Consider the following 16541-nt stretch of genomic DNA (forward strand, 5'->3'; position numbering starts at 1 on the left):
AATATTTGAGTGGTACTGCGAATGTCGAATTACGTTATTAGATTTTTATGGCCATTTCAATATGAATCAAAAAAATATTTGGTGGAGTTTGTATGGGTTTATTACAGTTGTTATCAATTTCTGTATATCATGGAGTTGAAATGTTCATATGTTTCATATATTTTGTATTGGTATTTTTACAGAGAGCAACATATGCATAAATGCAGCGTCAAGGACTTCTCATTTTTATGTATTATATTGTATAATCCACTCCACTAATCAATATCGACCATATAAACAAATAAATAATAACTATATGTGTGTACGTGCTTGTGCGTGTATGTAGACGTACACACACACATACATATATTCACATACGGTAGTGTGTGAATAATATTCTTAAGGTCAACATTTACTCACTCGTGACCATTTTTAGGCTTTGTCGCTTATTCAGTTTTTTCGTTACCAAATTTGATGTCTATAACTTTTAGATTGGTCGACCTGTAAGCTACATTTTGGACTACAAAATTTGAAATTTGGCTCAGTAGAAAAAAAGTTGAAATTTCAAATATGTGCGATCAAAAAAGGGAGAATAATCCCTGAAATCGACTTCAGGGATATACACGCGACGCCGCATACATACTTTCGTAAATACACACACACACATACACACATAATCAATGCACACACATGCACGTGCACATAACTTGCTTTTAAAACGCCCATGAGAGGAAACAAAGGTGAGTGGGATTAATACGTAGTTTTAAGGAGAGAGGGGATAAGTTGACAACAATTGATGACAAGTGGACTCTTTTCTGCTGTCCATCGTAAATATACACTCACACAGACACACATACACATACATATGTATATGCATACAATCATACATATTGCAGAAAAATGTCACTGTGGTTTAAAGTTTAATCCTTTTCATCTAGTCAGAAAACAGGATTTAGAAGCTGGTATTTTCTACATGATAGTTGCCTATCACAAAATGAAAACAAAATCATTATGCGAGGAAGAATATTTATTAAACAAACGAAAGCAAAGCATTACCACGACTAAAGCTGTAAGATCTTCTGAGGTTTTAATAAGTTTTTTGCTTGCTTTTAAACTTTAATTCAATATTATGAGTAGCAGAATTTAGATTATTATTTCTTAGGGTATATTGACAAGGATTTTGCTTTCAGATAGTATGATTGGATTTTCAGAGTAGTAGTATTCAGATTTTTTTAATTTTAAGGTAAGTTGACAAGAACAGTAGCTTTAATTTTTATTTTGCATGAATTTCAACAAACTAACTTTACCCTAACAAGAACAGGTAGCCAATCCTACCTTACGGTGGGTGCATTGGCTATTTTTGCATTTAAAAAAATGTTATATTTAATCAAATTCTCTTCTTACTATCTAGTTGATATATTCTCATACCTCTTCTTGCTAACTCTCCTTACTATATATAGATATAGCTCATTTCTTGATTTTATAATAAAATTAGTATTACATTAATATTCACTATTATATAGAAAATTATTTTTCATAACGAATTTTTGCACTTTCTCTTTTGGCGCGTTCGTATTATGCACTTTCTTTCAATATAAAAAATTGTATATAGAGTGGAGATATAGGATCTAATATTTTTTTACAGTTATAATTACATTTCTCATTATCCTAAAATTTTAAAGGAAATAAATATACAGGCAGGTTTCATTTAATTCAAATATCCTTTAATAGAAGAATATCTATGAATTTTATTGCATTGCCTGGAAAAAACTGGATTACAATGAAAAATGCAGGCGCATGCATGTTTTTATTCATGTTATTACACCTGGAAAAGTACAGAATAAGATTTCTACAGTAGAATTTGCCTAATTCGTCACCTTTAAAGGAAACTAAAAGATACTTAAAATTAAAATTCTACAGTACTTAAAATATTGCAGTCGAGAATATTATTTTTTTAAATTAAAATACATCATATTAGGTAAATTTGAGATAATTTGTTTTATGTATCATGAGAATCTAAAAAACAAGTAAATCTTTAAAAGCATGGTACAAAAATAATCAAAAATAAATTTAGACATTTTTTTAAATCATGTCCTTTTAAATACACAATAAAAATAGTCATTTATTTAGTTGTATCAAGTTCAAATAATAAGATATGGAATTGTAAATAGTATTGCACAAGATTTTTTCAGTTGAATTGAATTCCCATTACTAAAAAAAGGAACGCAGTAGAATGGTCATTAAATGGTTTCGAATCAACCATATGCTCAGTCAATTCTTCCACATTAAAAAAAAACAAATTTAATCTGACAAATAAACCAGATGTAAAATTTATTACCTAGCGTTAATACAGTAGAATTAGCCTAATTCGTTTTTGGATACTTCGTTACTTCACCTACACTTTCATTTTTTTTCGTAGGGAAGACTAAATAGGCGAATTCTACTGTATTTTTTTTTAATTAATTCTATTTTATTACATTTTTAAAATATTGCTTTTTTCCAAAAATAAGCCCATGGGTTTAAATACCGACTTAAATAATTTTGCTTAAATAATTTTTTTTTTCTGAAAATAAAAATTAGTGGGGCCATACATGAATAGAATTTCTGAATATAAGCCCATAGGCTTACAATCGGATGGGCTTATTTTTGGAAAAACCCAGTAATGTTTTTATAATTTTTGTTTTAATAAAATATAGTAAATTTTTTAAATGTTTTTCTCGGCTGCAATATTTTAAGGCAAATGTATGAACTTGCCCATTAAGAGCACAGTAATATTTTAAGGTAAATGTATGAACATGTCCCATTAAGAGTACAACAATTGTGGGAGATTTGTATTATCTGAAGACACTGATCTACATAAGATCGAACATGAAGTAGAAGATTTTGATTTAAAATCAAAAGAATTTAAATCAAAGTCTTCTACATAAAATTCAGTACTCTTGAAGATTGGTTTACTTCTAACCTCAGCAGAAATTATAGTTTGAATGAATCAAATTTTTCTTTTTATCTAATCTGAGATGAAATATGGACCATTTTTATTATCATCAAATATTTCCGTTTATTTTCAAAAAATTCTGTAATTTTATTTTGTTCCTGAATTCTTGCCAAATATATAATATACCTCAAAGGCGGCGAGCTGGCAGAATCGTTAGAACACTGGGCGAAATGCTTAGTGGTATTTCATCTGTCGCTACGTTCTGAATTCAAATTCCGCCGAGGTCGACTTTGCCTTTCATCTTTTTGGGGCCGATAAATTAAGTACCAATTGAGTACTGGGGTCGATGTAATCGACTATCCCCCTCCCCCAAATTTCAGGCCTTGTACCTATAGTAGAAAGGATTATATAATATAGCTCCGAAACACTGCACTGATGAGAAACGACAAGTCGAAAAATGTTTTCTGTAAAAATTTTAAAATTAACATAATTCACATGAGGAATTATGTTAATTGAAATCAATGGAATATCAAAAATTGAAAATATATATAGTGTCTGCTGTTTAATTAATACTCTATTGTGATTTCTCTCCCTTTCAAAGAAGTTGAATAACCAATGAGAAATGAGCTTATACAGAGGCAGAAGTCTCAACCGAATATATCAAACATAATTACCATCGTTGTGAGAGTACTTTGTCTAAAGAATTTGGCCGATGAAGAAATGGGTGTCCTGACATCCATGGATTTGCAGAGGAAATGGATGTCCTGACATCTTTTAAAATACACAGACACAGAATAATTGGAATCAATCTTTTTTTCCATAAAATCCAGCTTTATTAAAACAGATCCTACTGCCAAAGTCACCACAAGATGATATTGTGGCTGTTTTGATAAATTGCAAAACTTCTCAATTTGATCTGAACAGAATTGTGAACCGTATTGATTTTTATTAAATATTTCTATCTACATCTCACCGTCAATTTGTATGGTATTCCTGTTACTTTCTGAAATCTTGCCAAATATAATATAATATAATTCGTGTACCTTTAAATCCTTTTGCACCAGTGTGACACGAAGTGTCGAAACAATATTGTTTACAAATATTAAAATACTGATTGTATATGGAACAAAAATAAATAAGAATGATAAAAGTACGTTGTGTTCTCATTAATTTGTTTATCATATATGTGTTGTGTGTGTATCAAAACAGGGTGAAGGCGCGTGGCTTAGTGGTTGGGGGGGGGGCATTCGACTCATGAGCGTAAGGTCGTGAGTTCAATTCCCGGCGGCGCGTTGTGTCCTTGAGTAAGACACTATATTTCACGTTTCTCCAGTCCACTCAACTGGCAAAAATGAGTAGTACCTGTATTTCAAAGGGCCAGCCTTGTCACGCTGAATCTCCTCGAGAACTACCTTAAGGGTACACGTGTTTGTGGAGTGCTCAGCCACTTGCACGTTAATTTCACGAGAAAGCTGTTCCGTTGATCGTATCAGCTGGGACCCTCGTCGTCGCAATCGACGGAGTGCTCCACCATCAAAACAGGACGTTGGAAAGAAAGTTTTTTTATCATTTATTCACTATTACATTTGTTTCAGTTGCTAATAGGAATTACAAATTTGTACATGTAGGAGAAACATGTAAGAAAATTTTTATAAGAAATTCTTCAGACAGAAAATCAAATAATACAAATTTACATGTGGATGAAGCGTTTATATATAGTTAGCAATCGGAAGTCATATAGATAATGGGAGAGATAATGAAGAGCAAATCTAGTAGTACAGAAAGGATTAGGGTTATAAGTCTATATACATATACGCACATATACCAGGTCGAGGGTCACGGTCTGTTCTTCATTTCTTTACTTTGCTGTTGAATTGTACAATCATTTCGTCTAGTAACTCCGGCCTATCACATGGTCATGGACCACCAGCTAAAGTGAGATATCGGGGTGTGGTACTGGAAGCCATCATGTGAGAACTTAGAGTTGAATGAGGATCAGTGATGCCTGTCCACCTGACCATCCCTGGCAACAAGGTATAGCTGCGAGACACCGAACGTACTTCCTCTATTCAGATCCCCCATACACACCACACTGTTATCTGAAATGAAAAATAATAAAACATTCAAACGGTAGGTAGTGTCCGCACGATAAAACGGTATAATGAGATGATGAGGGGAGTATATTTACTTTTGAGATGTATATATATATGTGTGTGTGTGTGTGTGTGTGTGTGTGCATGTGTGTGTGTATGTGTATGTGTGTGTGTGTGCGTGTGTGTCTGTGTGTGTATGTATATAAAAAAGAAACCAGAATTTTGCAATATTGTTTATTCACTTAGTTTTACACTTTTAAACATTTATCGCCTTCAAAGTATTCTCCATTTGAAGCAATGCATCGGTCCAAACACCTTTTCTTCTGCTCGAAGCAGTCCTGGAACTCTTGCGAAATAATGACTTTTGACGCCTCCGTCGTTTTTTTCTTCACTTCTTCCACATCTGCAAAACATTTTCGGCTAATAACTTTTTTTTTCATTCGGCGGAAGAGAAAGAAGTCGTAGTGAGCAAAACTGGGTGAATAGAGAGGCTGGGTAAGCGAGGTCATGCCATTTTAAATACTGTCTCACACTTAAGAGGGTGTGCGCAGGATGAAACCACTACTCTCCACTCTCCCACAGATAGGGATGTTTTCGTCTCACCGCGTCTCGCAAACTTTTCAGATCTGCCAAGTATAATGCCTGGTTAACTGTTTGACCAGGAGGAACAATTTCTGTGTGAAAAATTCCTTCCGCATCGATGAAACAAATCAGCATCGTCTTGACATAGGACACCACTTGACGCATTTGGGGTGGGGCGTGATGACATTGAATGTTTCTACTCACTTGGTTGCTGCATCGTTTCCTAGTTGTAGCTGTAGCACCAGGTTTCGTCATTAGTCACGACCTTCGAAAAAAAGGTTCCAATCAAATTCCAACTGCTTTTTCAGTTCACGACACGCATTCAGTCCTGACTGCTTTTGATCCTCCGTGAGCAAGCGAGGCACAAATTTTGCAGCAACTCTTTTAATTCTCAATTCCTCACTCAAAATTCGTTGGCAGAAGCTCCAGGACACACCAGTCATATCAACAAATTCAATTGTTCGTTGACGGTCCTTCCCAAAGATCAGAACATGAATTTTCGTGAGCGAGGTTCGTCTTCAAGCGACAAATGACCATTCCTGAAGCTTGAAAACCACTCGTAAACTTGTGTTTTGCTCATGACGGCGTCTTTGTAAGCTGTTTGTTGCATGACAGCATGACAATTGTTTTCGTCGCCGTTTTCCCCTGCAGAAAACAAAATTTCACGGAGGCACGCTTGTTCCTTCGTTTTTGAGCCATCGCAAAATCGACGAACAGTGGAGAAGCACTGAAAACCAAAGACCACCATGTGGCAGTATGACTTCACTCGACAACGAGGCCGGTTGACAGACCAATGGCTGAAGGTCGCATCAAGCGACTTCTAGCAGCGGAAGCCTGAGCTACAACGAGCTTATCCCACAGAGGACGTTTCTAGTTACTTTTGGGTACACCCTCGTATATATATATATATATATATAGTCAAAAATTGTGAAGCATGACTGTCAACACTACTACATGAACCCGAAGATTGCAGAATTCAATGCATGAAAGTACTAGTTCAATCAGAATGAACATTTAACATTCTACAATTTCATTTTATTTTATTCAATTATAATATATTATCTTATAATATATCATTATAAGATTGTAAATAAAACGTGAAAATCAGACAAGGTTGGAATTCTTTTTATTAATATATTCTTCTATACACAATCACTCACACCCATATATATATATATATATATATATATATATATATATATATATATATATATATATATATATATATATATGATTCAAAATGTGACCGCGTGTGTACCGTTGGCGATTTTTTTTCCTCTGTCTTCCCTTCTCTGGATCTTTCCTTCTCCTATGTTTCCGACGAAGAGCTCCGCTCAAAACGTTAAACCCTCCTTCTTTCCTGAGCGTCCAATAATACTATATTTGTTCCACGTCCTCGCTTGTTGAGTTTTTTTGTGCTTTCTTGTTTGGATTAACTTTATATATATATATATATATATGTGTGTGTGTGTGTGTGTGTGTGTGTGTATTTAAATATGTATGTATTCTTTTATTCTTTTACTTGTTTCAGTCATTTGAATGCAGCCATGCTGGAGCACTGCATGCTGGAACAAATCAACTCCAAGACGTATTCTTTGAAAGGCTACTACTTATTTTATCGGTCCCTTTTGTCGAGCCGCTAAATTACGGGGACGTAAACACACCGACATCGGTTGTCAAGCAATGGTGGCGTGACAAACAACACAAACACACACTTCAATGGGCTCAAAGTACATAACGTTAGACATACGTTTTGCTCTGTTCAGTAATAGAACCAGAGAGACCCTTGATGAATCTGACGTTTGGGTAATTGGTTGGATCTGTTTTGGAGATGAGCGTCACCAATGTTTACGACGTCAACAACAAGGTGGAGGAGTCATATTGTGGGGCGGTATCATTGGGTACGGACTTGTAGGTCCACTCAGGGCACCTGGAGAGGTTAAAGTGACCGCAGCCACCTACTGCAATCTTCTGAAGAAGGTCTTGGATCCCTGGCTAGATGACATACTGCTGCCACTTCTAAGGAACCTCGTATTCATGCATGGCAATATACCCTCTCACTATTAGCGTTTTACGGTATATAAGGTGAAAAGTTGATGGTGTGGCCGCTAGCATCTGTGGATCTCACCCCTATCGAAAATCTTTGGTGCATCATTAAGCAAGATATTTATCCCGATGGACACTAGTTTACCTCGAAATATGTCTTATGGGCGACTATCAAAGGTGTCACAGCGGAAGGCCAGCCTGCTACTATTAAGAAGTTGACAGCTTCCATAACTAATAAGGTTTTTGAAGTTTTTATTAAAAATGGCGCTCATGTAACTAAATAATACATTATGTCAATATAAGTTTTGAAATTATTATAGTTTAGTTTTCTGTTAAATATATACTCAATATATGCCTAATATGTATCATTAACCTTCATTTTCTGAAAAAGAATATCTAGATGGGCTATTTTCATTCAAAAGCTGTTAGCGTGGTTCTGGTTGCGTGTGTGCGTGTATACACACACACACACACACACACACATATATATATATATATACACACACACACACATATGTATGTTAGGTCATTAAGAATGAAACGTGTCGATTTTGAAATGAACGATTTTTTTTTACTTAATCTCAACAAAAGGCAATTTAGTATGCAGCTAAATTATCGAGACAATTTTGTCATTTTATCGGCAGCTTATTTATGCTGGTAGCAAAGAATTCTGGAGAACAAGAGGTGATGAAATCACGAAAGGCTGTTTTTGCATCTTCTCCAGATTTGAAGTGCTTTATTATGGTTTCCTATTAAATATATACTCAATGTATGCTTAATATATATCATTACCCTACATTTTCTGCAAAAAAAAATGTCTAGATGGTCTATTTTCATTCAAATGCTGTTAGCGTGTTTCACCCCAAAAGTGAAGAATCTGAAATTAAAAAGAAAGGACGTTACACAGAATAATGAAAACATAACGATGTTGTTGTCATAGTGTGCATACCAGCTGGAAAAAGTTTTATTCAAAATCGATTCACAGAAAACCGAGAAATCCTAGATTTCCCTCCTAAACAATTAGCGTGGTTCTAAGTGTATGTATGCATACGCACGCTGTTACGTATGCGCACGCGTGTGTTTGCGTGAGTATCTACGTATTCATGCATATGTGTATATGTATGTAAATCGATATGCGTGCGCGTAATTATAATTCCACATATTCCTATAAAGTATTTCACATGATATTTGGTTATGTACTTTCCTCTTTCTTGCACTTATGTGAATGTATGCATACGTGAATAATTATGGTTATGTATAGATAAATTTTAAGTGTGTGTGTGTGTGTGTGTGTATTTATGTACATATGCGTGTATGTATATAAGTATATATATATATATATATATATATATATATATATACTAGCATTATGACCCGTCGTTGCCGGGTCATAGTGCTGGTGCATGTATATATGTGTATATATATGTGTACATATTACATGTACATCTATATATATACATCTACACATAAAATACAAAATACAAAGTTATATCTTGATATCGCCAGTGGTAACAATACTCAAAATATATAACAGACTGGAATTGTTAGCCCGTCTCTTGTAATTTCGATCAATTGTATCTTGTCCTCCCTCTAGTATAGAATTGTGGCTACAATCCAGCCTACCTCTACTTCTGGGGGGGGGCATTTTAAATTTTTATCCGGGACGTCCTGCGTCCCAGATATAAAGGTAGAAATAAAATATTTCCACTTTGCAAGTTCGAGTCGAGTACTCCCTTGCACGCTCAGTTGACTCGAACCTTGCTTCTATTGTGGCGAATTTACCACCTATGGTTAGATATCTTTCATAGTCACACCAAGACACTTTTCGATGGTGCTTTCCTCCAGGTGTTCAAATCTTTTTTCTCTACATTGTATATTTTATAGACGATAGCTTTTTTCTTTAATTTAATTTTTTATTATCCATCTGGACCATTCCATTTCTGCACGCTAATTTTATTTTTAATTTATTCACATTCATGTGAAACCACTTATTCAAGTTCAAGTCATTGATGCACTTTTATACCAACTGCTATTTTTACTTTTGTTATGTTACGATTATATTATACTTTAGTTTGATTTTAATTATTACTTACTACATATAATTCAATTATTATTAGTTTTATTGTTAAAGTGAAAGTATCTGACATAAAATAGAGAAATGTTTTTGTTTCAATTTTAATACGTAATACTGAAATAGTGGAGAAGATATGATATTGCTATGGGCTCACTCTAGGCAAGAAGTTGAACATTTTTTTTGCCCATAAACCTACATGGCCCCTACGTAAGGCATGTGTAAAATTTGAATGAAATTGGTTGTGTAGTTCTCAAGTTTTAGGGAATAGTAGTGGAGAAGATATGATATTGCTGTGGGCTCGCCCTAGGCAAAAAGTTAATGAAATTGGTTGTATAGTTCTCAAGTTCTAGGGAAACACACAGACAGACAGACAGACAGACAGACAGACAGACAGACATTCACAGTTTTATATATATAGAGATATATATTCTTTGTAAGGCCAGTACTTACTTTTTCGGTTTCTTTTGCCGAACCGCTAAATTACTGAGGCGTAAACACACCAACATCGGTTGTCAAGCGATGGTGGGGGAAAAACACAGACACACAACATACATACATACATACATACATATATATATATATATATATATATATATATATATATAAACAAAGTGCAAATAGAAGGCTCACATGAATATAGAACATACACAGAGGCTTCTGAAAATTCTTTCAAGACCCGATTTTATTCTCATAGAGATACCTCGAAAATTGGACAAAGACAAGTCTGGCAAAATATGTCTGGAAATTAAAAGAAAATGAAACCTTTCAACGTGACGTGGAGAATTTTAGATAAAGCATCACCTACAGATACGGTACGCATAAAAGACCCATCAAATATAATTTATGTCTTTTGGAAAAATTCTATATTTTTTTCCAGGACAATAGCGCTTTGAATCAAAGACGCGAACATTGAATTCCTGAAGACACGCAAGAAAATTTAAAATGTCAACTAACAAAATACGATATAGATAGTACATATTTTTGAATTTTGAACTAGTTTTCAATCCCACTGTATTTTGTAATGCACGGTGTATATTTCGATGTATTTCTTAAGAAAACCTTCGAGTGTTATATATATATATATATATATATATATATATATATATATATATATATATAATTTCAACAATTGAGGGTAAAATTAATTAATTATTAATCAGTTTCACCAAGTGTTCAGTATGTAAAGGGACCATTATAGGCGAATTCAAAATATTACATTATATATAAGGGCTTAGTAAAATAAATTACTTTGCCACATACTGAACTCATTAGAAATAGCAGCTAAAGAAATTTCTTCAGCTATTTCTAATACTTAAAGAAGATCTCTCTCAGATAGTGTTTGCCTAAACTAACTCACAAAAGTATGGGGGAAAAAACATTAAAAAATCAAGTGCAAAGGTTATTTGAGAACGTACGTTTCTAGATTAGTCAATTCGACATTTCTTTCTTCAGCTCAGAATTCCTTGAATCGGATTTGGGAACACTTAAAGTCGGGAGCATACCCTTTCGGCTTCTAATCACCTATAGAATTCTGCTCGAACTAAAAGTGCTATCAAATTCGAATATGCAAGCGAAGAATTTCTGTTCTCCCCTTTCCACCAGCGTGGGTTAAAATTGACAAACACCAAGTATTAACAGTGAAAACCGCAGAATTTAGCTAAGAGAGATGAATTATAATTTCAACAATTGAGGGTAAAATTAATTAATTCTATAGGTGATTAGAAGCCGAAAGGGTATGCTCCCGACTTTAAGTGTTCCCAAATCCGATTCAAGGAATTCTGAGCTGAAGAAAGAAATGTCGAATTGACTAATCTAGAAACGTACGTTCTCAAATAACCTTTGCACTTGATTTTTTAATGTTTTTTCCCCCATACTTTTGTGAGTTAGTTTAGGCAAACACTATCTGAGAGAGATCTTCTTTAAGTATTAGAAATAGCTGAAGAAATTTCTTTAGCTGCTATTTCTAATGAGTTCAGTATGTGGCAAAGTAATTTATTTTACTAAGCCCTTATATATAATGTAATATTTTGAATTCGCCTATAATGGTCCCTTTACATACTGAACACTTGGTGAAACTGATTAATAATTAATTAATTTTACCCTCAATTGTTGAAATTATAATTCATCTCTCTTAGCTAAATTCTGCGGTTTTCACTGTTAATACTTGGTGTTTGTCAATTTTAACCCACACTGGTGGAAAGGGGAGAACAGAAATTCTTCGCTTGCATATTCGAATTTGATAGCACTTTTAGTTCGAGCAGAATTCTATAGGTGATTAGAAGCCGAAAGGGTATGCTCCCGACTTTAAGTGTTCCCAAATCCGATTCAAGGAATTCTGAGCTGAAGAAAGAAATGTCGAATTGACTAATCTAGAAACGTACGTTCTCAAATAACCTTTGCACTTGATTTTTTAATGTTTTTTTCCCCCATACTTTTGTGAGTTAGTTTAGGCAAACACTATCTGAGAGAGATCTTCTTTAAGTATTAGAAATAGCTGAAGAAATTTCTTTAGCTGCTATTTCTAATGAGTTCAGTATGTGGCAAAGTAATTTATTTTACTAAGCCCTTATATATAATGTAATATATATATATATATATATATATATATTATTTTCATGTTTAAGATTTTATTTTTATTTCATTTTATTGTATTTTACAAACCCATTTAATCGTTATATTTATGGATAATTCGATATATGGCGTTCTATTTTGCATGTCTTTTACCCGATTTTTATTATTATACACTCAGCATTTTTTTAAATGTTGTTTATATATATACGTTAGGACCTAGATATGTTTTTAGTGGATGTCTGAATTGTAGGCACGTATTTGTATGTGTGTATATGTGTAAGTAAGCGTGTATGTTTATACATGTACACATAGTGCATGGTTGTATATGTACGCATTTATACACTTATATTTGTGTGGATATGTATTTACGTGCATATCTCCATATATACGTGATCTTATATGTGTATTTATATGCTAATATATACTTATGTGTGTGTGTATATATATATATATAGAGAGAGAGATAGATAGATAGATAGATAGATAGATAGATAGATAGATAGATAGATAGATAGATAGATAGATAGATAGATAGATAGATAGATAGATAGATATGCCTAATTTTATTTTATGTGTACTTTTATTACGCACATTCCGTCACTTATCTCTCCTTTTTCATTCCTTACGCAAAGCATCCTTTCTCTCCCGATTCGTTAGTTTGATAGCAGCCTTAAAAAAATGCGTTCCTCTTCTCCCTCCCTCTTACTTCCCTCTTTCTTTCGCTTCTTTGGGGTTCTTCTTTGCTTTTCCTTTCCACTCCCTACGTTTATGATATACTTCCTGTCTGTATTGTCTGTTATAACTGACTTTTATATGTATACACCAAGAGATTTCTGTGCGCATGCGTGAAGGCGTGCATATATGTATATGTGTATTTGTACATATATTTATGTCTTACATATATATGGCTGTATATGTATGTAGCTATGTGCATGCATCTGTGTATTTTGATATATATATATATATGCATATTATAGATGGTCTAGTATGGGTATATACTGTTGTAAAATATTTATATAATGCAGCGGGAAAACTTTAATTTTAATTTTAATGTATTAATTTATTTATATTTCAGTCTCTTTGGTGTCTTCTAGTGTAACCTCGGACAGACCAAAGTCTTGTGAGATTTGGTAGACATAAACTGAAAGAAGCCCATCATCGTATATGTGTGTGTGTGTTGTTTGTGTGTGTGTGTGTGCATATATATATATATTATATATATATATATATATATATATATATATATATATGTGTGTGTGTGTATATATATATATATACATATGTATATACATACATAAATATATATATATATATATATATATATGTGTGTGTGTGTATACATATATATACATATATATATACATACATAATATATATATATATATATATATATATATATATATATATATATATATATATATATATATATATATATATACATGTACGTCTGTTCTATGGTCTATGACCAGAACTCAGGAAACTTGGTTGAGTGTTCTATGGTCTATGACCAGACCTTGGGAAACTTGGTTGAGTCCTCATCTTATAAAATGTGGCCCCAGTAGACCCAAATGAAATCGGGTTATATTAACCAAAATGTGAAAAGGGGTCTAAATGGGGCTGGAAGGGGATTAAAATTTAAAGGAGCGGGTGTTTAGCAGTTCTCTGTTACATCAAGCTAAAAAATTTGCGCCAGCCTTTTAATCGTCAATGTGTTGCCGTCCATGATGAAGAAGTTTTGAATGCTTGCCATCGTGAGTCTACTGTCGTGAGAAATAATCAATTCAAAACTTGGTTTTTAGGGATTTTCTTTTACATCAAGTTCAAAATTTTACGCCAGCCGTTGAACTGTCAATACGTTGCTGTCCGTCGTTAAGAAATGCCAGCCATGGTGACTCTACTATCCTCAAATTCTATCCCTTCAAACTTTGGTTTCCAATATTTTTTTATTCTTATTCAGCTCGCAAGTTCGTCTGTCCCTTTTAAATGTTAGTGTTTTGCTGTCTGCCTTGAGGCAGAGCTTTCCGTTGTTACTGCCTGATATTTATGGTTGATCTTTCTAAATATTTTATTTCTCAACTTACTCAAGATCTTTTGTTGTTTACAAATGGGAGAGAGATAGATAAAGATAGAGTGTAAGAGAAAGCGAGGGAGGGTCCGAGAGAAAGGAAGAGTAAGAGAGTGGGAAAGTGAGAGAGAAAGGAGAGAGAAACAAAGAGGGAGAATCATCATCATCATCATCATCATCATCATCATCATCGTTTAACGTCCGTTTTCCGTGCTAGCACGGGTTGGACAGTTTGACAGGCTCCAGTCTGATCTGGCAGTGTTTCGACAGGTGGATGCCCTTCTGTGAGCGTAGTGGGTGCTTTTTTCGTGCCGCCGGCACAGGTGCCAGGGGGGCTGGCAGCGGTCACGATTGTTGGTGCTTTTTACGTGCCACCAGCACAGAAGCCAGTCAAGGCGGCGCTGCAATCCGCCACGTTCGGATGGTGCTTTTTACGTGCTGAAAGGAAGCAACAGAAAGTAACAACCACACTCTTACCCGCGCGTAGAGCGGGTCACCTTCAGCTAGTATATATATATATATATAGAGAGAGAGAGAGAGAGAGAGAGAGAGAGAGAGATAGGTAGATAGATAGATAGATAGATAGATAGATAGATAGATAGATAGATAGATAGATAGATAGATAGATAGATAGATAGATAGATGTGTGTGTGTGTATGTATGTATTTTGTCATACGCTTCAACAGATTCGAACGTGAATATACCAATCGCTAATGCATTTAGTCAACAGCTCTTGTTCAGATTCATTGGTTCGGATTTAGATTTGACTAAAGTAATATAATCACATGACATCAAGTTGTACTCTAAAGTTGAAGTCATATAACCACTCACTATAGACCCCGTCGTTTATTGCTGTTGGCCTGTGCTAAAACGAATACATTTAATGTTTATAGCAAGACAGCTTTCTCTATTTCTATGCTTAACATCTACTCGTTGTCAGCTGGATGTTTTGTCAGTAAGAATCTTGATCGAAAATGCCGCAATACAATTACTTTTACCACTGCTGTATTATCTTCTCTGACACTACAACATCTACTACTACTGATACTACTACTACTACTACTACTACTACTAATAATAATAATAATAATAATAATAATAATAATAATAATAATAATAATAATAATAATAATAATGATGATGATGATGATGATGATGATGATGATAATAACAATAATAATAATAATAAATATTAACTATACCAATACTATGCTACACAACTCTTATACTAAACACATGCATACGCACATACACACATTTCTACATATATATGTACTTATATATATGTAATATACATATATTTACATACACATACATGCTTGTAGATATATAGATATATATATATATATATATATATATATATTTATATATATATATATGCGTATATATATATATACGCATACACCACCCACACACCCCCACACATATATATGTATGTGTGTATGTATATATATATGTGTGTGTGTATGCGTGTGTGTGCTGATGACAGAAAACGGTGGTGGTGGTGGTGGTGGTGGTGCTATAACTTCGAGTAAAGGTGACTAATAAAGCTGGATCTGGTCATTAATTACATTACTAATTATGACGTGGTGAACGAGATAAAGAGAATGAAGAAAGGTACCTAAATGAATTCCATATTAAATTAGAAGGCGAAGAACCTTATGGTTACCACTTTTACTATTGGTTCCAATAACAAATCAATATTCCCCCGGTGACTCCACATTTAGATTTTATTATAATCATGTGTGATGTTACTCTTATTTGTTTAGGTATTTGATAGATTCTTGAGTAATTATCAGGGGAAGTAGGTTATGTAGAGATGGTAATAACGTTTTTCCTTGATAATGATTCCAAGTAAGACCATATCATCACATCAGATTCATCTTCCCACGTTTAATTACGAATGATACGTACAAATTTCTATCTTTCTCTCTTCACCCGTCACCTTGCTCTCTCTTTCCTTTTCTCCCCCCTCTCTCTCTCTCTGTATCTCTGTCTATCTATCTATCTCTCTCTCATATTGTCTATATGCTACCTTCAAGTTAGGTAACAGAAGTCATAGCTAATTAGCTCATTGCTCGCTGTCAGACATAGTGTGAGTTTTCAGTCAGGCATACATTCACACGTACGTACGTAGGTACGTATGTAGTTTGCACCGGTTGATGCATTTTGTGCTTGAGCAAAATGATTCATCTC

Source organism: Octopus sinensis, linkage group LG13, assembly GCF_006345805.1.
Source record: "Octopus sinensis linkage group LG13, ASM634580v1, whole genome shotgun sequence".
NCBI lineage: Eukaryota > Metazoa > Mollusca > Cephalopoda > Octopoda > Octopodidae > Octopus > Octopus sinensis.